At 40.1% G+C, this 26475-nt stretch overlaps 1 long non-coding RNA gene across 1 annotated transcript; it reads right to left on the bottom strand.

Annotated features, from left to right (window-relative positions):
- Nucleotides 1-603: 603 nt before the first annotated feature.
- Nucleotides 604-26223, bottom strand: LOC309843599. The gene is made up of 3 exons (XR_014300242.1): nt 26035-26223; nt 8856-9059; nt 604-1123 (listed from the first exon to the last, which is right to left on the bottom strand). It is a non-coding gene; the product is annotated as an uncharacterized lncRNA (long non-coding RNA).
- Between the last annotated feature and the right edge of the window lie 252 nt (nt 26224-26475).

Below are 26475 nucleotides of genomic sequence, written 5' to 3'. Positions count from 1 at the left end.
CAACCGACTGAGCCACCCAGGTGCCTCCCCACCCAGACTTTTGCTGATGTTTAAGTATCTAAGACACAAAGGCCAACTCACAGATGTATTAGAGTCTCTCTGCAGGGGAGGTAGGGTCCTGGCAGGAAAGAAGCAAGCTTCAGCTGGCTCATTTGAAAGGCCAGCCTTTAATAAAGGCACTCTATGTGAAGAAAGATGTGGGCAGCGATTACAGAAACCACTAGCAGACAGTGCACACTTTGGGGCCAGCAGCAACAAGAAGGAGGTAGTAAACCGCATGCTAATATCCACTGTGTCCCTTGCTAAGCCATTAGAGAAGAAACCAGGGAAATAAATACCCCCAATTCTTCTGCCCTCCATTCTGCTGACCTGGAAATGAGGGACCCTGTGTGAGCAGCCCATATTGGCCAAACTCTGTGGGTCCACAGAGAAAGGTGGAAGGTGGATCTGGAAACAGAGACATAGGCCGGGCCCCACCCTCAGTGCTTTTGTAGCCCGAGACTGAACAGCACAGATAATAAAGGGAGGAAGGGGTTTTTCATGTTTACTTCACACACGCAAATTTTAGCCCTTTGGGATCTCTGAAATAATTACACTTTTAAAAAAAATACAAGTGACATTTAATGTAGGATGGCACTTAGCAGAAATAATAGTGTCACTCTGTTTCTATATCCAGGCCTAGTGGTCATCCTGGCTCAAAATTCACAGGCACAAAAACTAAAAATAAACTACTAGGCTTTCCTTTTAAGTATGAGTTTGAGGATCAAATGATTTTTTTCTGCCCACTTCGGAGCACTAATTTTGGCTTATGGGGGGCAGAAAAGGGACCTCATAAACTTCAACTCCAATATGCATAGGGGTGAATACTTCACATAAGTTGTCATTTTATTGGTCAATCAGAAAAGAGGATCCTGCTTCTCTTCTGTGGTCATTGAGGACTGTCCATGCAGAAAAGGGCTGCACGGATGAGGCATTCAGCTCAAAATGCCCATTTCCCATGTCATTCATACACACATTCATTTATTCATTTAATGAATATTGTTGCATTCTTCCTCATTGCTCGGCACAGGTGGTCCTTGGGGATCAGTAGTAAGCAGAACCCCCTCCAGGGACCTCAAGAATCCTGTGAGGGAAATGGAAAAATTAGTGGTATTGATCTAATCATAAAAATAACTTACAGCATTGGGCACCTGGTGGCTCACTGGGTTAAGCGCCTGACTCTTGGTTTCAGCTCAGGTCATGATCTCTTTTTTTTGTGAGGTCGTGAGATCGAGCCCCACGTCAAGCTTCACACTTAGTGGCGAGTCTGCTTGAGATTCTCTCTCTCTTTCCCTCCATTTGTGCACCCCCCCTCTCTTTCTCAATAAATAAATAAAATCCTTAAAAAAAAAAAAGTACCTAACAGTGTTTGTAATGATTTGAGGTTTACCAAAGCATTTTTTAACAGATGTCACTGAGTCCTCACTCAACTTGGGATGTCATTTTTATTGCCCTGATTTTATGGGCAAGTAACCAAGATGCTGATGGGTACCAAGTAATGAGTGGTGGTGACAGGAATTGAACCCCAAGTCGTAGACATACACCTCTCAGCCAACCATTGAGCTGTAACTGCCATCTTTGTTTGGAACCCAGATACGCCTGGAGGGGTGAAATAACTAGTCATTAATTCCAAACTACAAATCAGCTTTAACTGGGACAGGAACAGAGGCCTTGAGAAAACACAGAAAAGAAAGGAGGTACATAATGCAAGTTGGCCTGGAGAGGAGGAAAATAGTATGAAAACAGAAAATGAGGGTCACTGACCAACGGATGACACTCGCTGCTTCGCAGCTCCCCTCAGATCAGCCCCATTCTGCGACTACTGTCTGTGAGATTTTTCTGTGCGGTCGAGTCTTAGCCAGGTCAATTATAATTAAGCCTGGATAATTTGCTCCAGCTTTGTTGTGAGGGAGTTGAATCCCCAGTCAATGTGACAGGCAGTGTTCTACCTGCCCTGGCCGTACTTGTTCTTTTCACTGAGGCCACAATGAGTTTGTGCCCCAAACAGGAAGCTCTGCGTAGCCAAATTAAAATGCCCTGTTAGTGGTCCCAATACCGTGTTTTTCTCAGTCTCCAAATGGGCATGACCTAATGGGAAGGGTGCGGTAAACAACAGGGAACACGCTGCCGACTGTGGACGCTGATGGAGATGTTCCCTTGGCTTGCCTTGCCATCGAAAACCCAGTGAAGATTCAGGATGTCACAAAATCAAAGCACATTATAGAGGAATGTGGAGTATATAAAGAATTAATATCACGGTCTGGTTTGATTTTCCAAACCTTAAAGTTGCAGATATATTTTGCTGATGTAAAAACAAAAAACAAAAAACAAAAAACTCTGAACATACCTTCAAAAATACTACATTCAAGCTACACTGATTTATCTTCCATCTACCAACTATTTTCTATGTTACCTAAAGTATTAAGGGCAGAATAGTTATTTTTTTGGATCTCTGATACATAAATCCTGAGGGAAGCACTAAGGATAATAGATAAAATGTACTAAATGCTTACATATATGACAATCACATCACAAATATTTTCCCCTAATAATCTGCAATATGTTGTGCTTTCTGGGTGAGGAGATTGAGAGATTAATCAGTTTGTCCAAGAGCACATCGGTAAAAAGTGGCTGAGATGTGGGATTCCAATTCAGATCAATTTAACTCACAAGTCTGAGCTCTGTCATCACGTCATTCTACCCCAGGGAAGGGGAGTCCTATGACCCTAAGCTCCAACTCTGAGAGCTGCATTGATTGTTTTGGGCAGTGGGGAAAATCCTGTTAAAACAAATCGTAATGGTAATTTCATGTGTCAGTTTGACTGGGTCACAAAGTGCCCCGATATTTATTAAGCTAAACGTTATTCTGGTCAAAGGGCGCTCGGAGCCAGGTGGTGAGGGTGTTTTGGATGACATTAACATTTGAATTAGTAGCCTGAGTAAAGCAGATTATCTTCTCCAATGTGGGTGGGATTCATTCAATCAACTGAAGAATAAAATAGAATAAATTCGGCCCCTTCAGTTAGTAAGAAGGAACTACCCTCATCTTCAAGCCCAGACGTCTGTCTTCTCTGTCTTTGAACTTGGAATGAAAGTACCAGCAGCTTGCCTGGGTCTCAGACTGCTGACTCAGATGCCGTGAGTCCTCAGTCCTAGAAATTAGGTGAATTTCTGTGTGAGCCGTGAGCCAATTTCTTAAAATTGATCCATCTATCCATCTGTATGTCTGTATATCTCCTATTGGCTTTCTTCTTAGAGAACACAGACTATACATGGTTCTTCCCAGCAAGTAATCTGAGATCAGCCAGTTGTTACTTGTTTCATCTGGTTGATCTCCAGGCCACTGACACGCTCATCTCCGATAATAACCTGGAAATTCCCACTACACTTCCCTATTGGCGAAATTCACACACACTTAACCTGGGTGTTACTGAGAATTTCTGGAGATAATAGGGTGGCTCATGATCCTAAGACAGCTGATGAAGCCTTCTATTTTCTTTTTTTTTTTTTTAATTCAAAACTTTTAAAAACATCAAATTTATTTTTTAAGAGCACAGATTCTTTGGCTCAAAATACAAATGTATTCTTATATTTTTTACTGTACAGATTTGGTTCAATATCTACTAACAGATAAAATACACTGTGTAAAGTATTTCAAGTATATCCTGAGTCATATGAACCTCATAGGTCAGAAAGGGAGACATTAAAAAATTTAAATGCATAAAAATTGAAATGCATTATTCACCCAATTTCTAGGGCCACATTTTGTATTAGATCACATAATTGTGCCACATCTAAGAGGGTTTTTCATTCATATTGAAAAATCTGTTCAACAAATCAATTGAAAATGACGCTGCCCTGGGCAGGAGCATCCTGACCCACCTGGGGAAAGATTGCTTCAGATCCGCTGCCCAGGGCCTCTGACCGCAGCCCTCTGTCTGATCTGGTTGACATTCAGGAAATTTTCAGAGTGCCCCATCTCTGTGGCCTGTAGGAGTTAATGTGCCCGCAAAGGAGAACAAATTCATTTCCAGTATATTAATGAGGTCAGATCCAAGGACAACTGAGCAAGAATCCTATTTTTAAAAACTCAAAAAAAATTTCATGAATGAAACGCAACTAGAATCTGCAAGTCCCTCACTACATTCAAAGATCCCAGCAAAGGGAGGTGTTTTTGTGCGTTATGGCTTGTACCCCCAATCTTGTCTCGTGAAGCACATATTAAAATGTGTGCCTCTTTGCCTGCTACATGGCCATCTCCCTTACCCATCCATTCAAAGGCATCTTCCTTTTTAAGCCATGATCCTGGGTACTATAAGAGTTTTTTTTTTTTTTTTTTTTTTTTTAAGATGAATATGGAAGTGGAGGGGGAAAACAATCACTCCAACTACGGAAATGCAGAACCACTTTAGAAGTGCTGAGTAAGAGGAAAAACAAAAGGTTATCAGGATTCAAAGAGGCTAAAATTAAACAGAATACTGAATGAAGAAATTTAGGGAATATTTGATGAAGGAAGAGAGTGTGATTTTAGCTTTGAAGGGTGGCAGGCAGGCACTGGCAAAGAGCCACCATGAGCGGCGAGAGCCCAGGGGTATAAGTGGGGAAGTTCACCAATCGGCAGTTTGGTTGATGGGAAGAGTGTGCGAGAGTGCAGAGGGGGGTCATGGACCCAGCTCTGATCAAAGGAGAAATCAGAGAAGCCTAAAAGAATCAAAGGTTAAACTCAGCCCCAAGGAAATCCCCCTGTGTGCGCTCTGGCAAGGGTGATGTGATGGAACAGGAGTCAGAAGACCTGCTTCAATCTGGGCTCTTGTGTTTTGGGGGTTCATTTGGCCTCTTTGGGCCTCAGGGTATGTCTGCTTCTATAAAACGGTGGTACTACTCTGCTTACAGCATGGAGTCGTTATGAGGATTACATCATGCCGATAACTGCTGATGTCCGGTGCAGATTCGTAGACCCGTTGGTTAAGGCTATGCTATTCAACTTTTGAGAGCTCAACACACTAAATAATTTTTGTAGTAAAATATCCTTTGAAATTTTCTGCAGACAGGGCTCCTGGGTGGCTCAGTCCATTAAGCGTCTGCCTTTGGCTCAGGTCATGATCCCAGAGTCCTGGGATCGAGTACAGCATCTGGCTCCCTGCCCTGCAAGGAAGTGTGCTTCGCCCTCCCTCCCTCTCTCTCTCTCTCTGTCTTTCATGAATAAATAAATAAATAAAAATCTTTAAAAAAATTTCTGCAAATTTTCTGCAAAATTTGACCAACAGAGATATAGAACAAAAATGATTTAATCATATGCCCTAGCAATGACAGTAATAAAAAGTGTATATATTTTTTTACAACACCCTTTTGATATGGCTGCTATTATCACCCTCAAATCAGAAGAAACACACTTAGAGCAGGTTAAGTCGGTTGCCTGTAGTCATGGACTGGATGATGGTACAGCTGAGTTGGCCCACTCAGGCAGTCAGACATGAACCTACAGGCTTCACAGCAGGCTGTACTGCTTTCAGATGAAGCAAGAAAGACACAACCTTGCATATGGCTTTAATAAAAGAAAAAATAGAGGCGCCTGGGTGACTCAGTTGGTTAAGCATCTGCCTTTGGCTCAGGCCATGATTCTGGGGTCCTGGGATTGAGCCCCATGTCGGGCTCCCTGCTTAGTGGGGAGTCTGCTTCTCCTTCTCCCTCTGTCCCTCCTCCTATTCATGATCTCTCTCAAATAAATAAATAAAATCTTCTTTAAAAAAGAAAAGAAAAAATATGAGCCTTCAGCGTCTATTATCCAGAAGAGTATTAGCCCAAAGAGACATAATTTTTAATTTTCTTTTATTAAAAAAATACACAAGAGAAAAACTATTAAATGTTAATGTTATAACTCAATGAATTGAAATTAAATGAGATACCACTTTTAGTTGACATTTTAGCACATATTATAAATATTATTTGCATATTTTTAATCTGATTATAAATTAGGGGAGACTCATCATAGAAAACTGAAAAAATATTGAAAAGTATAGAGGAGACAATAAAAACAACCAAAATTTCCATATTAACATCTTATTAAATGTCTTTCCAGTCTTTTTTTTTTATTTATTTGAGAGAGAGAAAGTGAATGGGGTGGGGGGGTGCGGAGGGAGGGGAAGAGAGAATCTCAAGCTGACTCCATGCTGATCTTGGAGCCTGGCTCTGGGCTCCCTCACATGAACCTGAGCTAAAGCCAAGAGTCAGATGCTTCATCAACTGAGTCATCCAGGTGCCCCCATACATCCTTTTTTTAAACAAAGTTAATATTTTTAGGGTTTTCTAGTGAAATATGCTACATTGTTAAGATTTTAAAATGTTTGCATTTGGAGGTATAGGTCTCTTAGCAACAGAATTTTCACTCACTGCTAGCTTTTTTCCTGTATTATATATAGTTAAATATTACATGTATAGTAATGTATAAATTACATATGAATAATACATATATACATGCATAGCTCACTGAAGTTTTATATATACCCCTGTATAACACCACCCATATCAAAATATAAAACATTTACAATACCCCAGAAGGTTCACTTGTGTTACCTCCCTCTCAATACTGTGCTCTACCCAGGATGAGTATTGTCCTTATCTCTATCACCATTGATTGGTTTCATCTGTTTTTGAACTTTGTATAAATCATACATTACGATTTACCACATTAGTACATAGCTCAGCAGTTCCTTTTCATTTCTATGTAGCATTCCAAAAGAAGTGACAATGATTGTTTTCATCCATTCTACTGCCCTGAGTTCTTTCCAGTTTGAGGCTATTTATAGAGATGGTATAAACATTCTTGTACCTGTCTTCCTGGTAAACATAGTGCTTGTTTCTGTTGGGCATATACTCAAAAGTAGAATTGCTGGGTCATAGAGTATACATGTGCTCAGCCTCAGTAGATATGATCAAGCCATATTCTAAAGAGGCTGTGCAATTTATACACTTCTTCTTTTTTTTTTTTAAGATTTTATTTGTTTATTTGAGAGAGAGAAAGTGTGAGCAAACACAAATAGGAGGAACAGCAGAAGCAGAGGGAGAAGCAGGCTTCCCAGGGAGCAGGGAACTTGATGTGGGGTTTGATCCCAGGACTCCGAATTATGACCTGAGCCAAAGGCAGATGCTTCACCAACTGAGCCACCCAGGCACACTGCCTCTTAGTTATTTGGATACACTCTTTAGTGAAATGCCTATTAAACACTTGCTCTTTTCTTTTCAACACTTGTTCATTTTTGAAAATTAGGTTTTAAACCAGGATACAAGTCCTTCTTTGAATATATGCATTATGAACATCTTCTCCCGGTCTTTCATTCTGTGAATCCTTCTTTTGATGGAATTACCAGCTTTTTATAGGACAAAAAATAAACTATAGTCTTTACTGGTAGAATCAATAAATCCAATAAGGTATCACTTTTTAGTTTTGTTTGACATTAAACTGCTGATAGTTTTTTTTTTTTTAAGATTTTATTTATTTATTTGAGAGAGAGAGAGAATGACAGAGAGAGAGCACGAAGGGGGAAGGGTCAGAGGGAGAAGCAGATTCCCCGCCAAGCAGGGAACCCAATGTGGGACTCGATTCCGGGACTCCAGGATCATGACCTGAGCCGAAGACAGTCGCCCAGTCACCTGAGTCACCCAGGCACCGGGTTGATAGTTTTTAATAATATATAAAATCATTTGCCGAAGTTATCATTCCTTAACTCAAACTGGGAACTGACAAGCAAATGCTATTCCTTTATATGACAGTAAATACGTGTTAACCTAGTGCATTATGGTTGAATCAACAAACACAGAAAAGAATTCTCCATTGGAGAAAGCATTATCAGGTACTTATCTGGGTTTTCATTACCGAAATTCTTCTAAGACATGGTTTGATAGGAAGGAAGTTTGTCATTACATGAAAGTATTCATTGATGAACTGAATAATTATGAAGTTGTTCCCCTTTTGCACAACTTTCCCAGCTTTGCTTGAATGACTATTCCTGATTAACCAGTAAACATTTTTTCTTTTTTTTTTTTTTAAAGATTTTATTTATTTATTTGACAGACAGAGATCACAAGTAGGCTGAGAGGCAGGCAGAGAGAGAGGGAGAAGCAGGCTCCCCACTGAGCAGAGAGCTGGATGTGGGGCTCGATCCCTGGACCCCTGGGATCATGACCTGAGCCAAAGGCAGAGGCTTTAACCCACTGAGCCACCCAGGTGCCCCAGTAAACATTTTTTCAAGCTGTTTCTTACTGATGGTAGAATATTATAAACATCTGATAACACAAAGCAACTACGTGGCAGAGTGCAATTCTTGCAACTCTTGCAAAAGATGTAGAATTTCATGAAATTCATGGAAATGATGTTGGCGAACTGCTCCAGATTCATGTATAGTCATGTGTCAAGAGTGTCAAGAGACTAAGTAGAAACCAGTGAAGTAAAAATACACAAAGAATCAGGGAAATTTACCTAACAAAGAGGAAATGGGTAAAAATGATACAATAAATGTTTCCAAAATGTACTGGCTTAAATATCAAAGAATTTTACAAACGCTTCTAGAAGGTTGATTTTTTAAAAAACTTACTTATTCGCTTATTGATGAAAAATGATCCTCCTTTGAGGGTGTTGCACAGGGTAATATGGACTAAAGGGTGTTGCGTTGTGCCATCCTACAGTCTTGTCCGAGAAAATATGTGTCCTTTCCACATGGAATCAGCTCCCCTGCATTCTTTGCGGGGGAAATTAGTGCATCATTGCAACTAATTATAACAATTCTGTTAACTTTATGATAATTATTTTCATTATTTACCTTGAAATTTGCTCCTTATTATAGTAATAAGAGGATTAATTCACTTTGGCTCTTTGCTGATTCCACTTAGGTTAAAATAACAAGTGTTTCTTACAACTCTGGCCACTATGGAGAACTTCAGAGACATAATGCATTTCTTGCCTCCACACCGTTCCTTGTTTTGCTGATAATGTAATTAATAGAAGCGTAGAGCAGATGGGTGACCTGCCAAAACGACAGTATTTGCATAGACTCCAGAGTCTATTCTTTTTAGATCAGAATGCCTCCCAGGACCTTGAAAGTGGATACAGACAGAAACCTAGGGTGATTCCTTTTACTCTCCAGTCCTCAGTCCTTGGAATGAGAAAATGACATTTGCATGCATTCTTACTCTTCTAAGGCAGGTATTAATGCGAGTACTTCATGTTTGCATAAGCAAAGCACCTCCACACCTCATTTGGTCTTTATTACCACCTGGGGGTGATGGAGACGTGGGCAAGACGGAATCTCAGGCTCAGAAAGCTGAACGGTCCGAGGACCCACAGCTCCGCAACAGCAGCACTCTGGCTCGAACAAACTCCCTCAGGCTACAGCTCATGCTCCTTTCTCTTTCTCACTCTGTCTCCTGGCGTGAAAGGAGGGTGACGGAGGTTAGAAGAGACATTTATGGACGAAGTGAATGTCTACGTAACACCTCGACCGAATACATGGCCCTTATATGGTGACACTTCAAGGAGAACAACTTTGGCCTCTCCTTCCAGAGTCAGCTGCTCACAGTAGCAAGAGGGAGGCTTTAAGATCACAATTCTCCTTACTTTGGGGCTTGAAGAAGTTTCTGGCTTTTGACTTCTATTACAGTGGGAAAACCAGCAAAAAGATCCCTCACGTGTCTCTGTCCCATCTAGTGCGCTTTTAAGGGGAACCAACGTGGGCCATTACCCAACACATATCCTGTGAAAATTCACAGTCCCTGAGTTGTTTTCTTTCAAATGACATTGTCTGTTTCACCTTCTATTCTTTCTTTCTTTCTTTTTTTTAAAGATTTTATCCATTTATTTGACAGACAGAGATCACAAGTAGGCAGAGAGAGAGGAGGAAGCAGGCTCCTCGCTGAGCAGAGAGCCGGATGTGGGGCTCGATCCCAGGACCCTGAGATCATGACCTGAGCTAAAGGCAGAGGCTTTAACCCACTGACCCACCCAGGGGCTCCTACTTTCTATTCTTGAATCAACTGCTCATTGTCCATGCCAGGGGAAGGTGGAGACTACAGGAGCAACACAGCCAGTAACTTGTAAACTCATTTCTCATAGAACTCTAGGCTCTTTAAGATGATAAGATTTATTCTGATAAGCCCTGAAATTGATTAGACTTATCAAAGCACACTCCCTCCTCCTCCTAATAATTTGTAATTACACAAAGAGTGACAGGGTCAAATTTTGGACCCAACAATAGGGTGGGGAAAAAGCACCAAAACTTTTGGTCTTGGGGTGCCTGGGTGGTTCAGTCGCTGAGCATCTGACCCTTGATATTAGCCCAGGTCATGATCTCATGGGTCCCGCTCAGCTCCAAACTCTGCGGGCAGTCTGCTCCTCCCCACCCCACCCCCCACTCCCTCCATCCCCTGCACTCACTCTCCTGTCCCAAATAAATAAATAAAATGTTTTAAAAAAGATTTTATGTATTTGACAGAGAGAGAGAGAGAGAGAGAGAGAGAGGGAACACAAGCAAGGAGAGTGGGAGAGGGAGAAGCAAGCTTCCTAAGGAGCTGACGTGAGGCTCAATACCACGACCCTGGGATTGTGGAACCCTGAGCCAAAGGCAGAGACACTTAATGACTGAGCCACTAAGGCACCCAATAAATAAAAATCTTAAAAAGAGAAAAACCTTTGATCTCACAGAGCCTAGGAAGGGAAGCTGTAAATTGAAATAAAAACAAACTACTTCATGGGGCACCTGGGTTGCTCAGTGTTTAAAGCCTCTGCCTTCAGCCCAGGTCATGATCCCAGGGTCCTGGGATCGAGCCCCGCATCGGGACTCTGCTCAGCAGGGAGCCTGCTCTCCACCCCCCCCCATCTCTGCCTGCCTCTCTGCCTACTTGTGATCTCTCTGTCAAATAAATAGAATTTTTAAAAACAAACAAACTACTTCAAATACACATTCTGAGCTCATCTACATCCAAAGACAGTTTTTAAAAACTATCATTCTTATCATTCATTTTTCCTTATGTTTATTAGGATTTCTTAATCTTATTTTTTAGATGAATAAAGCTTTTGTTCAGTTTCTTAGTTAAATATGAATGTCCACTCTTACCTTGGACTCAATTCAAAACTTATCGAAAACACCCCACCCAGCACTTGGGAAATTCCAGATGGATTTCCTGCCAGTTGCCGTTGATCAGTTAAGCACTGGGTTGGTCACTTGAGGGAGCAGTTTCTAGTTGACTGAACCAGCTTGGTTGGGTTTAAATGCCTGTGCATCCGCCTGGAGGGGCACACCCTTCTTCTTTACCATCGGAATCAAGTGTGAAAGGAGGCTACTGTTCTCATAAATGAGAAGAGCAAGTTGGAAAAGATATTTCTGTGGCTTTAAGGATACAGGCATGCAAGCTAGTATACATTAATCTTGTATATGTGAATATATATTATATGTGTGTATCTCTGTAGCTAGCTGTTCAAGTAATAATTCCTTATCTCCAGAGAACCCAAAGTATAATTACAAGTAAGACTTTCCTGTCTGCATCGACCTTGGGGAGGACAGAAGGCAGGAATGAGGAAAGGTGGGAAGGAGGGAGGAACAGCAGCTGAGTTCCCGCAGAGGTCACTCAGTGAATTTTGGCCGGTGAACAGGAATGCCTGCTTGTTAGACTTTGACTTGTGTAGCAAACTCTACGAGCAAAACCTCCATACACACAGGCCTTGACTGCCTTAAGTCACTTAGAATAGATAGGTGGGAAGTTCTAGAGCCTCCTCAAGTTTAAGGAGAGATAAATTCTTCCCTGGCCTTTGTTTTGCTTAGAACAAAGCCACCAGGATAATCATATGCCCAGGGGTATGTGGAGAAAGTTTTCTCAGAGCTCCAGAACCTTCCTATCACATCACACAACAAAACACTCAAATTATGGCTCAGAACCATGTCCCTGGGAAGCCCTGTGTCCCTGGGCAGGAAAGGAAATGGAACAACTCTGTCTGGCCTCTGTGGCACCCCAAGTAAGAAAGATGAGACTTTCAGGAAAGTTCACCAATAGAGGCCTTGGAGGCCCCAGGTTTAAGAAAATCTACTGGGGGGTGGGGGTATTCCTGGCTGGCTCAGTCAGTAGATATGTAACTCTTTTTTTTTTTTTTTCCTTTAAACTATATTTATTTATTTATTTATTTTTTTTTTTAATTTATTTTTTATTTTCAGCATAACAGTATTCATTATTTTTCACCACACCCAGTGCTCCATGCAATTCGTGCCCTTTATAATACCCACCACCTAGCAATTGCACTATTGGGTATTTACCCTAAAGATACAAATATAGTGATCCAAAGGGGCACATGCACCCGAATGTTTATAGCAGCAATGTCCACAATAGCCAAACTATGGAAAGAACCTAGATGTCCATCAACAGATGAATAGATAAAGAGGAAGTGGTATATATAGATACAGTGGAATATTATGCAGCCATCAAAAGAAATGAAATCTTGCCATTTGCGACAACATGGATATGTAACTCTTGATCTTAGGGTCATGAGTTCAAGTGATAGAGATCACTTAAAAAAAAAAAAAAGAAAAGAAAATCTACTGGGATACTTAGTGGACAGTCCTGACATTTACTTTCCTGCTGTATTTCAGTATTAGATCTTCAGAACTTCTATCAGTCCCCAGGTAGCTGGTGCTGCTTAGTGTAAATCTAGTCTGATCTCTTATGGCATCCAATCTGTGAGTCTGGAAGCTCTGCTCCTTACCAGACACGAGGAAAAGAGTGGCAGCTGGAGCCAGGAGACGCCCTCACTAACCCTTCCCTCATCCTCCCCAGCAAATCGGGGGAAAGTTGTCTTCTTTTAATTCAACGCTTTCCTGTCCTGTTAGGATTCACCTTACCTTATTTTGTGTGTGTGTCAGGGCTGGAGGGAGTCTCACTAACAAGGACGAAAGCTGATGTCCTTAACCCCCAAGGCTGTCTCTGGAGAATGATTATAATTTCAAAGAAATTAAAGTACACTGGGAGAAATAAGCATATATATTTAATTTGTAAAGAAGAAATGTAGAATATGCTTTTTTTTAAATTTTCCCTTAAGAAAATACCCTCTTTCATTCATGATTTTATTAATTTGGGTCCTTTCTCTTTTTTGTTGTTGAGAAGTCTGGCCTGGGGTTTATCAATTTTACTAATCCTATCAAAGAACCAGCTCCTACTTTCATTGATCTGTTCTACTGTTCTTTTGGTTTCTAAGACAGAGGATCATAGGGGAAGGCAGGGAAAAATGAAACGAGATGAAACCAGAGAGGGAGACAAACCATAAGAGTCTCTTAATCTCAGGAAATAAACTGAGGGTTGATGGAAGGGAGGGGTTTGGGAGGGATGGGTGGCTGGGTGATGGACACTGGGGAAGGTATATGCTATGGTGAGTGCTGTGAATTGTGTAAGACTGATCACTACCTGTACCCCTGAGGCAAATAATGCATTATATGTTAATTAAAACAAATTAAAAAAAAAACGACTGAACTGTATCTTTGCAGTTGTTTTACCTTACAGTAAACACATTCAAGAGATACGTTTCTTTTGCTGAGACCTATATCCTTTTTTGGTGTTCTCTTTCTTCCTTTTTTTATTCTTCTCTTCTTATCTCCACTCTCTTGAGTTTTCCTGTTTCTTTTTTGGGGGCTTTTTTGGATTTATTTATTTATCAGAGAGAGAGAGAGAGAGAGATCATGAGCAGGGGGTAAGGATAAAGGGAGAAGCAGGCTTCCTTCTGAGCAGGGAACCTGACATGGGACTTGATCCCAGGACCCTGGGATCATGACCTGAGCCAAAGGCAGACACTTAAGGACTAAGCTACCCAGGCATCCAGATTTTCCTGTTTCTGAAGATAGACTCAGGAAAAGAAAGAAAGAAAAAGGCTAGGTTTGTGCTGATACTTTTCAGACTTCCCGGATGTGTTCATATAATGAACTCATGTAAGTCTGAGCATGCCTAGATTAGTTGGCAAAATTTCCCTTAAATATTCTCAGTTTAATCTGAGAGGGATCACTGTACGAAAGATTCAGATCCCAGAAGGGGAAAAAAAAAAAAACCAACAACAAAAAAACAAAGACGCCATGACACCATCTCATGCTGGATTCACTAATGTCATCCATGAGTTTCAATAAAACAAGGCACTTTTAGGAAATGCTTTCTGAACAGTGTGAGTATCTGTGTGTGTATTTATTCACTGCAAGCTTTCTTGCCAGATTTTGAGTAGGTATCTGATTTCCTAGAATTGGCTGTGTTTTAAAGTAGTGTTAAGTTTCCTTTTACTTAGCTCTTTCACTTTTGCTTTACCCCAAGTGGAATCATAGGCATTTGGAGCTGAAAGGATCTTGGCCTCTCCTTTTACATGGACAGAAAATTAGAACGAGTGGCTTGCTTAAGCCTTTCCCAGCACTACATGGTACTCTTTTTTTTTTTCTCCCTTTACTCTGATTTTATACTTTAGGTAAAAATCCATACTATTCTATTAATTGATTAAAGTTTAGATTGATATCTACACTAAAAACCATCTCAAGTATATTAAGCAAGACAATTGTCCAGGAACAAAAAATATATTCAAGCACAATTCATGTTGGATTTATGGCTGTAGGAAAAATGTATCTTTCTTAGAAAAAATGTATTTTCTTTCCTGTCTGTTTCTCAGGCAGAACACATTTGATAGAAATTTTTACCTGTATCACTTTATAGAAGTTGGTAAGAAGTACTCAACACACCCTAATTTCCTGATATCTCTCCACTGAATCCCCCCAAATCAAGGCTTGGAATAAGCATATACTCTGATTTAAAAAAAAAAAAAAAAAGAGGGAAAATATTTGCAAAAGGCATATCTAATAAGGAGTTGTTATCCAAAGTTTACAAAGAACTCTTAAATCAACACAAGAAAACAAACAACCTGTTGGATAATGGGCAAAGACCTGACCTGACCCTTCACAAGAGGAGATGCCTAGAAAGCAAATAAGGCATATGAGGTAGTCAACATCACATGCTTCTGGGGAATTGGAAATTAAAATAACAACGAGATACCACTACCAAAATCCAAAACACTGACAACACCAAATGCTGGTGAGGATGTGGAGCAACGGGAACTCTCATTCATTGCTGGTAGGATCACAAAATTGTACAGCCACTTTGGAAAACAGCTTGGCAGCTCCTTACAAAACTAAACATACTTTATCAGGCACACTCCTTAATATCCACCCAAATGAATTAAAAACTTATGTCCACACAAAATCCTGTACACAGAGGGTTATAGCCATTTTATTCATAATTGCCAAGACTTTGATGTAATCAAGATGACCTTCAGTAGGTGAATGGATGGGTAAATAAAATGGTACATCCCGACAATGGGGTATTTATTATTCAAATTTAAAAAGAATGACCTATCAAGCCATGAAAAGCCATAGAGGAAACTTAAATGTGCATTACTAAGTAAAGGAATCCAGTTGGAAAAGCCAACCACACTTACTGTATGATTCCAATTATATGATTTTCTGGAAAAGGCAAAAGAGTAGACACAGTAAAAAGTGGTTACCAGGGGATGGGAGGAGGGAAGGGGGAAGACGTGGAGCACAGAGGATTTTTAGGGCAGTGAAACTATTCGCCATGATATTACAATAGTGGATACATGTCATTATACATTTGCCTTAATTCATAGAACCTGTTGCTATGTGACAAAATGAATTCTGAGGTAAAATACGGACTTTGGGTAATGAGGATGTGCCAATACAGGCTTATTAATTATAACAAGTGAACCAGAATGGTGTTGGATATTGATAGTGGGGGAATTTCCGCATGTGTGAGGGCAGGAGATACATAAGAACTCCCTCTACTTTCTGCTCAGTTTTGCTGTGAATCTGAAGTCTACTTTTTAAAAATGGCAACAGTTTAACTAGTTGTTTTTGCTCTCACCTATCAGGGATCATTCCTTCTCAGCCAGGATAGGAGAGTTTTCACTGCCCTGTGATACATGTTGTCTCCCACAAGCCCATAATTTAGGGCCTGCTTCATGTAAAACCTCATTTCCACAGACTAATTTTTAGAGTAGTTAAGACTTTCAAGTCATTCAGAAATCCAACGCAAACTGACTCAATCAAAAATGAGAATGTATTGACTATGTCACTGGAAAGTGTAGGAATCAGACTGCATTTGGGCATAACTAAAACCAAGGGCTTCGAGATGTAGTCAGACCTCTCTCTGTCTCTGTCTCTGTCTGTCTCTGCCTCTCTGCACTTCCAACCTCATGTTGATCTCAATCTCATGAGGGCTGGCTCTCTCCATAAGGGGACCATATGGATCCCAGCATGTCTAGACTCATACTAAACTGGTTAAGCAACACTTAGAAGAAAGGAATGACCCTTTCTCAGAAAAAAAAAAAAAAATCATGAGTGTATCAGTTTCTGTTTTGCTCTGAATGAGGCTGAAAGATAAAGAAAGGTAGTAATTCCCTTTTCATGGTTAGGATGAGTTTCACTTACGACGTTCAGTCACGTGAATATTTCAAACCTTTGGCACTCTGAATCGTTCACCAAGACATCACCTTTTGTATGCAGGCAAAATGATACATAGGTAGAAAAATCTAGTCACTATTTCATATGAGGGGGAAAGTTTGGGGTGATTAAAGTCCTTCAAAGGGTCTGGAAAAATCCATTGCATGTGATCGATCATTCATAAGGCAGGTTTGAAATGAAGTCAATATGCCCAAAATGATATTTGATGGTTTTGCATTCCATATTATAGTTGATCAACAAAATATTTATTCCTGTAGAATGAGAAACCCATTCATAATGTCAATCTTGTACCATCTGGGGGAGTTTGAATTAATGAGATATATAGGCCCTTGAATATAACTAAAATATTTATCCCATTTGAGAAGAAACAGCATCATTGTAGTATAAAGCAAAATTAGTTACATGACCGGCTCATTCACAGTTAAATTCCTTGTCAACTAAAATTACATAACTGATTTTTTCCCTTCTAATTTATTTTAATACAGTTTGATTACCAAGAGGAAGCAAGCTTCCTTTTTAAGTTTAATTCAAATTCTATTCCAGGAACAAACAGAAGCCATTTCCTTTTATATATATATACACATTTTTTTTTTTTTTTAAGTATCACTTTTGCTGCTTTGTGGCTTTGCTGAGAAGTAATTCAAGGTAGAAGAAGGCTGGTGAATTTTTGTTTCTATTCTTCAGTGACTCTTTTTTAGAAGTTCTTCAGATAATAGAGAGCATGTAGTTATAATGTAATTTTCATTTATTTGCAATAATAAAATTTTATGAGGATTCATCCAGCATGAAAATATAAAATAAAGTCTCATGGCTCTCTGTATCTGATTATTTTACATGATGTTCGACATAGCAAACCCTGTGGTCTATATCCTTCTTATAGCCCTTGTTTCTTTTTACCCATTTTGTCACACTTGTATGTTCATCAGTTCTTCTAACATTCTTTGAAAGCTGGACATGAAAGACTGCATTGAATCTGTACTCACAACTGGGGCAAAATGAAACGGAGGCCACATCTGAATAATGGTCAAAACAGAAATAGAAAAGAACTGAAAATTAAAAATGAGCACATGTAAACTAAGGAAAGAAAGGAGTAAACTGAGTGGTTTATTACCCATGTAGTTACATAGTAATTACACAGTAATTACAAGGGGAATGTTATTTCTGGAGATAGATGTGTATGTGTATCTATCTATATAAATATTTTTTTTTCTTTTAAAAGTAATTTCAAGGTCAAACAACTTACTCAAGATCAACCAGCTTGTGAGTGGTATTTTGCTTGACACCAGAGGAGTTTCGTTACCATTTAGCCTCAGGAAGAACAATCTTGCAAACAAAATTAGTTCACCTTATGTAAATCTCTCTGGAATATCTTTTGTGCATTCTATGTATTCTGATTTATTCTGCCTCCTTAGAAGGTGATTTCTCTAGTTAAGTGGATTGGGGGCCAGAAGCACCATTATTTGGCTAACCTATTTCTTTAGACCAGGAAGAGTGAAACATCTTGCTCAATAACCCAAGAGGCAGACATCCTGAGGACCCTTAAGTATAATGCAAAGGCTAGCAGGGAGCATCTCATAAAATTGTAAAAGGTCATGCAAATATCATTATCCATTTGTAATTTTTTCTTGCCCAGGCACCCTTGAAGAAACAAGTTGTGAAATTCAATGTTACAAACTGCAGGTAGGGAAGGGGACATTTGAGGTCTTTTGTTTTTAAGTCCAAAGTAAAGAGCAATGACGTGTTGAAACAATATAATGGAACAAGGCCTGCAACAGAGAGGCCATAGGAACAGGGGGCAGCCAGGGAACCCGGAAACAAAGAGGGACTGTTTAAACCCAAGCGTGGCCTTAGTGCCAGTCACAGAAGACACATGCATCTACCATGCTTTGCCATTATGATGATATCAATAACAGCCATGTTCATAATGGCTTATCAGAGGTGTTTTTGATATCTTATTTCATATTCTCAAAACAACATTGCAAGGTTAGTATCAGCATTTCAGAGCAAGCTTCAGTGAAGTGGAGAAAGGCAAAGCAACCCAGCAAAAATAGCCGAGTGAAATCCCACCTAGGTCTTGGGTTATTGGACTCTTCAGTCCCTGCTCTTTAAGCAGCTATGCAAAGCAGAACACACATGTTAAAGGTGTAGTCTTTCACTGAGTACATAATAAGGCACTCCATACATAAAGTACATAAAGAGGCCCTTTTAGGTCTCTTCTCCCTGCCTGTGACTTGCCGTTGGAAAGAACTTCTGGTCTTGTTTTACTCTTGGGTCTGCTGGTCTGCTCTCTATATTAGTATCTTATTGCTGCTACAGATTCAATGGTTTAAAACCACAGAAATTTATCATCTTACTTTTCTGGAGGTCAGAAGTTCCAAATCAGTCTCACTGGCTTAAAATCAAGATGGTGACAAGACCGCTTCCTTCTTGGGGCTGTAGGAGAGAATCTGTTGCTTTCTCCAGCTTCTAGAAGCCGCCTGCATTCTTTGGCTTGTGGCCTCACATTGCCTCTTCTTATTCTCCCCTTGCTTCCGTCAGTCTGTCATCAGGACTCCTCCCTCCCGCCTCTCTCTCGTTAAGCCCTGATTGTACTGGATCCACCCCGAAAATCCAGGATATTCTCCTTAACTCAAGATCCTTCATTTAATCCCATCTGCAAAATCCCTTTTGCCTCGTAAAGTAACACAGTCACTGTTTCAGGCATTAGAAGATGAACATCTTTGAGGCGCCATTTTTAGCCCATCACACCATCTCTTTCTGTTTCACCCTTCACTGGATGATCAGGGTCTGCTTAGGGTACAATATGAGAGGAGTCAAGGCTAAAAAGCAGGTCAGGTCACCCAGGGAGGAAACCAGTGAATATGAGGTCACTGAGGGCAGAAAACATGCACACCAAGTTCAAAGGGTACAGCGTTGAATAGCAAGAGGAGAGAACGCGTGCAAAGGACCCAGCCCCTTGCAACGTGCCAGGCCCCCAGGGCCAGCTATTTCATGCCGCTGGAGACCTGCCTCCAACCCCACGTCTGTAAGGTCTAGCATGCAGAAAGCTGGAGGTGTGCTTGGTGCACGGATTCAGGCGTGTAGGCAGAACAGAGGAGGACAAATTAAGTCTAAAAGCGAGTCCCATGCAGGGCAGTAAGCCCAGTACAGGTGCAGGGGTCCCCTATCTCTTGGTAAGAAAGTATTCCAGGCCCAAGGTCCATTCTTCTATGGCCAAGCAGGGGCCTAAGGACTGCCTAAGGACTGCACACACCACACTGCCTTTCACAACACTTTTTCTTTTCCCATCTCCCTTCCCTAGTTTGGGAACTATAACCAAGAAGCACAAGAATTGCTTTAATTCCTACCCCACCCTCAAATCCATATACAACTCTCAGATATCTGCGTTTTTTTCCCCCTCAAGAAACATTCTCCCAAGTGTTCCTCTTCTTGCCTGCTCTTCACAGCCAGGGTTGTTGCTAAGGGTGTCATACCTTAGCATGCAACCTCCCAGATGGACATCTCCAGCCCAGAGTTCCCAAAGTGATTGTATGTTCAGGTTGTGAATGATACAACCCTGGGGGGTGCCATTCATATGGCAGATATTGTAGATTTGTATATTTTTTACCTCAATTTTCAAACAGATGGAAGTGTCTTGAGAAAAAGGTTTCTTTTCAAATCTGCACAAGGGTGTACTGCTGGCAGGCAGAGGTTCTGCTCTGCCCTGAGAAAAAGGAAAAGCAGCTCAGGCGGAAGGGGAGCAGGGAAAGGAAAACCTCATCACAAAGAAAGATAGTTCCTTTCCTGCTTGCTCAAGGGACCAAGCTGAAGGATGTTTAAAAAAACAAAACAAAACAAAGCAAAACAAAACACCAAAAGCACAATGATCACTTGAAGATACCAAGTAGATGAGAAGTTAAGCCATTCCCTATTCTGAAATTTTGAGTTGAAGACCTCCATTTTCACAGTATTTTGCAATATGTCTTAGTCTTGGGAGATCTGGAATGATTCCTATCAAAATCCAGGAGAAGTGATTGCAGAATGAGAAACAGTGATAAGCTAAAGTCTTGCTTATAAATATTTGCTTCCTTTTTACCCTCCAAGGCTGCCTTAAATGGGTTCTAATCCTGCACTATATTTAGTTCAAAAAGCTCTGTCATCTGAAGGAGGGGGGAAAATGGGCTCTTTGTCTGCCTGTCTATCAGCCTAACTTCTGTGTTATTCTACCTCATGTATTTTCTGTAAGATTTGTAAAGAGAATAATGTCCAGCTTATATCCCTAGGCAAAAACTACCTGTTATGGACATACCTAGTGCCCAAATTAAAAGGGAACCCTATCTAGATTCATGTGTGCTGGACTATTATGGTCCCCAATTTGATATATTTTAAATTTTGGAAAAGATAAACAGGAATGACTTCAAAAGGTAGTTTTCCTTCGATAGATTTTGAAATATCCAAGAAAATCATGGAAAATGCTCTTCTTGCCTAGAGTTGGTGGGGATGTGTGTGTGTGCATGTGTATTTAGGGGAGGTAAGTCTTACTACCAAATACCTCAGGCCTCATTGAGGACCTCGAGAAGAAATCTCGGTGGGCATCTCCTCTACCACCTACAAAATCCCTCTGGAAAATGTCTCCCAAGACTGTACTCTGGTCTCCACCCAACTCCACCCTTGATAGGAGCCTAAATCTCCTATTCAGTTGGACTTCTTTCCTCCTCCACTGTCTAAATCCCCTAGACTCTCCCTGTACTGAATACTGAAGAGCCTCTCAGTCAACCACCCCAAATGCCAGAATCGCACCCATGAGATTGCTTCATAATAATACTGAGCCTTTGAGATCTTATCCTCCACTCCCAAAACCCTTAGGAAGACACAATCTTAGAAATAATGGACTCATCATCTGGGACATTTTATCTTCATAGCTGGAAATCAGAAATAGTCAACGTGAAGTAGGTGTATCCTCAGAATAAGCCTAGACTGTAAACAGCAGAAAATAGAGCAATTGGTTGTCTCAGCAGGAAGCATTGATACTGAAATTTGAATAAATATAACTGGAAGCAACTTTGCCCTTAAATGTGAAGTAATCTTTGTTTTCCAGATGCGAAGGATCTTTCTGTAGGATCCAAGCATAATAGTAACATACTTTATGATTATCAAATAGTAAAAAGCAGAATTGCTTTGCCCAGCTAGAACTCATGCATTACATGAGTAATCTAATCTTACACACACCATTCATTTAGTAACCTGATGAATTAGAGGGTGGATTAAGTGAAACTCACACAGAACTTTGGAGACTCAGTGACTGATTTCTTCCCTCCTGTCTCTTAAGAGACTTTTGTTCTCTTCTGAAAAAGAAACTAAAAGCTTCTAAAATCAGGAAATGGGCACCTGTAAGACTATTAACAACCTTAACTGAAAAGGAACAAAAACAATCATACATTGAATAAGTGTTTCTGTCACACATAGAAATGAGCATGTGTGAGTCACTTTAGGCCAAAATAAGTCGACTATATATCCATAGTGAGGCATATTCTAAGGATAGAAAGAACTGAAGGAAACCCTGAACTTTGTCCTCTCATCTTATTGTTTGGATTGATGGCATTACTGTTTGAAAATTATTTTCCTTTGCTTGTTAGGTAAAATGGGCAGTACTCTTCTGTTAAAAAATCAAGATTCTTTACCACAAGAGAAATGGAGGTACCATTATAGAAAGTAATTTCAGTGTTAGAAGTCAGAAATATCAATACAAACTCATGCCTTGAGAGAGAAAAAAATACGTCATTTCTGGGACTATCCACTAAAATTGTTTAATAATAGTGGCATCCCAGAGAGGACACACTTAATATGTATGTGTAACACATATATTATGGTTTGTAATTCCATCTTTCTACAAAAACAAACCAGGACTCCTTGGAAAAAGAGTCAACTACATGTCTAGGCCCAAGGTACAGGAGGCAGAAAATAGGAAAGGTTTCTTTCTTTCTTTCTTTCTTTCTTTCTTTCTTTCTTTCTTTCTTTCTTTCTTTCTTTCTTTCTTTTTTAAATTTATTTATTTGACAAAGAGAGATCACAAGTAGGCAGAGAGGCAGGCAGAAAGAGAGGAGGAAGCAGGCTCCCTCCCCGATGCGGGGCTCGATCCCAGGACCCTGAGAGCATGACCCGAGCCGAAGGCAGCGGCTCAACCCACTGAGCCACCCAGGTGCCCCCCTTTTTTTTTTTTTTAAAGATTTTATTTATTTATTTGACAGAGAGAGATCACAAGTAGGCAGAGAGGCAGGCAGAGAGAGAGAGAGGAGGAAGCAGACTCCCCGCCGAGCAGAGAGCCTGATGCGGGACTCGATCCCAGGACCCTGAGATCATGACCTGAGCTGAAGGCAGCGGCTTAACCCACTGAGCCACCCAGGCACCCGGAAAGGTTTCAAAAATTAATCTGCTTAGGTAGTTTTTAATTTTTTTTCTTTTTTGAAAGATTGATTGAGTTAGAGAATAAGTGGGGGAGGGGCAGAGAGAGAGAGAAAAACTCAAACAGACTCCTCATTGAGTGTGGAGCCCAACGTGGGACTGGATCTCATGACCCTGAGATCATGACGAGTGACAAAACCAAGAGAAGGACGCTCAACCAACTCAGCTACTCAGACTGTTCTCCAAATTTTTTTTTCATTTTGATGGCATTTCAGTCTTACAAAGCAGTTGCAAGATTGCTACCAAGATTCCCAAATGCTCTTCATCCAGATTTCCCAAATGTTAACATTTCAGTGTCTTTGCTTTTTTTTTTTTTTTTAAATCTCTATCAATATATTTTCTGAAAAATTTGAAAATAAGTTGCAGGCATGATACCCCCTTGCCACTGAATGCTTTAGTACATTCTTTAATATAACTGCACAACAATTAACATTTAACTGTTAACAGGAAATTAACATTAATACAATTCCATTATTTAATACATAGGTCTTATTCAGAGATGACCATTTACTTCAATAATGTTCTTTATAATAAATGAAAACGTTAGGTCATGCATTGCATTCAATTATCATGTCTTTTAAGTCTCCACTAATCTGGAGCAGTTCCTCAGATTTTCTGTGTTTTAGGACATCACCATTTTTAAAGCATATAAACCAGTTATTTTGTAGAATGTCCCTCAGTTTGGGTTTGTCTGATGTTGCCTCACCGTTAGATTCAACTTGTTTGTCTTGGGCAGGAATCACTCAAGTGCTGCTCTGTCTTCTCAGTGCATCATACCAGAAGACACATGGTGTTGATCTGTCCCTTACGGATGAAGCGAATTTTGGCCAATTGGTTGAAGAGGTATGGTAGAGATTCATTTCTATATATATCTCTTCATTACTTTCAACTTGCTTTGGTGGGGCCTATGAAGAAGACAACTAATTCATATTTGTTAGGAACTTAAAGTAAAAAATTAGAAAGTATTCCATCAGAGATTAGAGATGAGAAAGTATTACATAAACTGGAAAATCACTTAAATTAATATAAAAGTTTATTGTTACTTTTAGCAATGATTTCACTATAACATTTCCCAGGAAAAGTGATTTAATTTGTAAAAAAGCTAAGACTCTCAGCTTTTCCACCTGCGTTTTGTCAGAGAAAACAATCACATGAAAGTAAATCAATCCAAAGTCCCAATGAAGAATAACTTCTGTTTTTTCTTCAGAGTCTTATGATCTCAGCTCATTTGACTACCCCTTGGATAAACTACTTAGAATCTCTGAGTTTTAAATCTTTCCTTCTATGAGAGAGAGACACAGAAAGAGCGGGGAAAGGAGAGGGAGGAAGTGGGGGAGAGAAAGAGAGAGAAAGAGAGAAGGGAAGGGAGAGAAACCACTCCAGTTGCAGAAGAGTTGGGAAGAATAGATATAAAATGCAAAACACTTGGCATAATGCATAATGCTTGGCAAAGTCAGTGTAAACAAGAAGACAAATTATAGTGAAAGTGGACTGCATCAGTATTCTCTGTGGAATCCCATGAGGCAGGTGGGATGAGTATTTGTTATTATCTCCATTTTAGATATGGTCACTGTCTCTGAGATCACGAAAACCAAGCCAGAAGTGGGACTAGTACATGCTCTGGGGTTACTATTTATCGCTCTTTCTTCTATATATGGCCGTAACCTTGCATTCGCTGCTTGGAGAAATCATTTTATGCTTATATGCATAGAAAGTTTTGCTTGCATTTCTTGAAGATTCTGCTCAGACCAAAATGTGATCATGCAAAAGATAATAATAGCCTCTATTTAATATCACTGAAGTCATTTTGTTCTCTTATCTTTTGTGTTTAAAAGAAAGTCCCCAGAAGCATGAAAGGTGACCTGCATGTGACTGCAAAACAAAGTTATCTATCACTGTCATAAGCACCAGTATTAAACATTACTCTAATTTGAATTCAAGGGCATTCTCACCAATCATGCTGGCAGAATGCAAAGCAACATTTCTTTTACCCAGCACAACCTCCACTTGACCGACGACCATAAAAAAAGTATGATTCATTCCGTTGAAAATATATTACCTTGAAAACCCCCCTGCAGAGACCAGTAAGTCTGTCTCGGTGGTATTCTGTTTTCTAATTTCAAGTTCACTTTAATCAAACAGTTTCTCAGACCTAGATCTTTAACTTATGAATACACTTGCTAAAATGTCAAGTACAGTTTATTACTTTTCTTTAGTTGGCCATTTTTTTTTTTGGTTGGCGTTTTATAATCCAGAAATCACAAAGAAACAGAACATTGCCAAATAAACAACTTAAATTGCTTAATAGCTTGAAAAAGGCCCAATTAGTAGGAAAGAATGCCAATAGGAAGCTTCCAAGGCAGGATCTGTTCCCAGAAATTTCCTTGTCTTGGGGAATCCAGGAGCAGGGCAGCAAATCTGGCCAGGCATCACCACCTTACTCCTACTCCTGGACTGCAACCTTCCTTCCACCCTCTCTTTCTAGGTCTCTCTCTGCTTTCTGTTTCCTGACTCCTATATTTTCTGTAGAAACAATGTAACATGAATTTTAAAAGCATGGGTTAATGCTGACAAATCTTAAAATAACTTTTGAGAAAAACCCTCTTTGTCCTTCTTCTTAAATGTAAATGCAGAGTATACTGTGGTTGTTATCTTTCCTTCTTATTTAGCAACACAGGACCTTTCGCATCAGGGTTCCGGATTAACTCATACTGACTTAGTTTTCATCACCAAGAGTAGCCAAATTGTAAAGTGGGTCAAGTTTTGCTTCTCTTCCTCCCTCTCACAAATATGTTTTTGATTTGCCCCTGATGATTCTAGGTTTTCAGGTTGTATCAATTTTTTTCCAGTCAGTGGTGTAAGGCACTCGGACAAACTCACCCCATTACCAGGAAGCCTAGAGAGTTCCAAATAAGATGAATCATAAGAGACCCACACTGAAACACATTATAATTAAATTGCCAAAAGTTAAAACAAGAGAATCTTAAAAGCAACAAGAGAAAAACAACTTGTTACGTACCAGGGAACCCACGAGGCTATCAGCCGATTCTTCAGGAGAAATGACAGGCCAGAAGGGAGTAGAACAATATGTTCAGCATGCTGGAAGATAAAAAGCCTGCCAACCAGGAATACTATACACAGCAAAACTATTCTTCAAAAATGAAGAAGAGATAAACATCTTGCCAGACACATGAAAGCTGAGGCAGTGCATCACCACAAGAGCTGCCTTACAAAAAACGCTCAAGGGAGGTCTCCAAGTTTAAATGAGAGGATGTTAAACAGCAAGATCAGGACATTTGAACCTACTGAGATGGAGTGGGGTTGTGGGCACACAGAGGAAATACCATGTGAAGACATGTGGAGAAGGCAGGCAACTGGAAGCCAAGAAGAGAGCCCTCAGAGGAAACCAAACCTGCCAACATCTTCCTCTTTGAGTTCCAGGCTCCAGAGCAGAGAGAAC

This window comes from Mustela nivalis (genome assembly GCF_964662115.1).
Source record: "Mustela nivalis genome assembly, chromosome: 1".
NCBI classification, from domain to species: Eukaryota; Metazoa; Chordata; class Mammalia; order Carnivora; family Mustelidae; genus Mustela; species Mustela nivalis.
The sequence above is the reverse complement of the archived record's forward strand: the minus strand, read 5'-3'. Positions and strand labels throughout refer to the sequence as shown.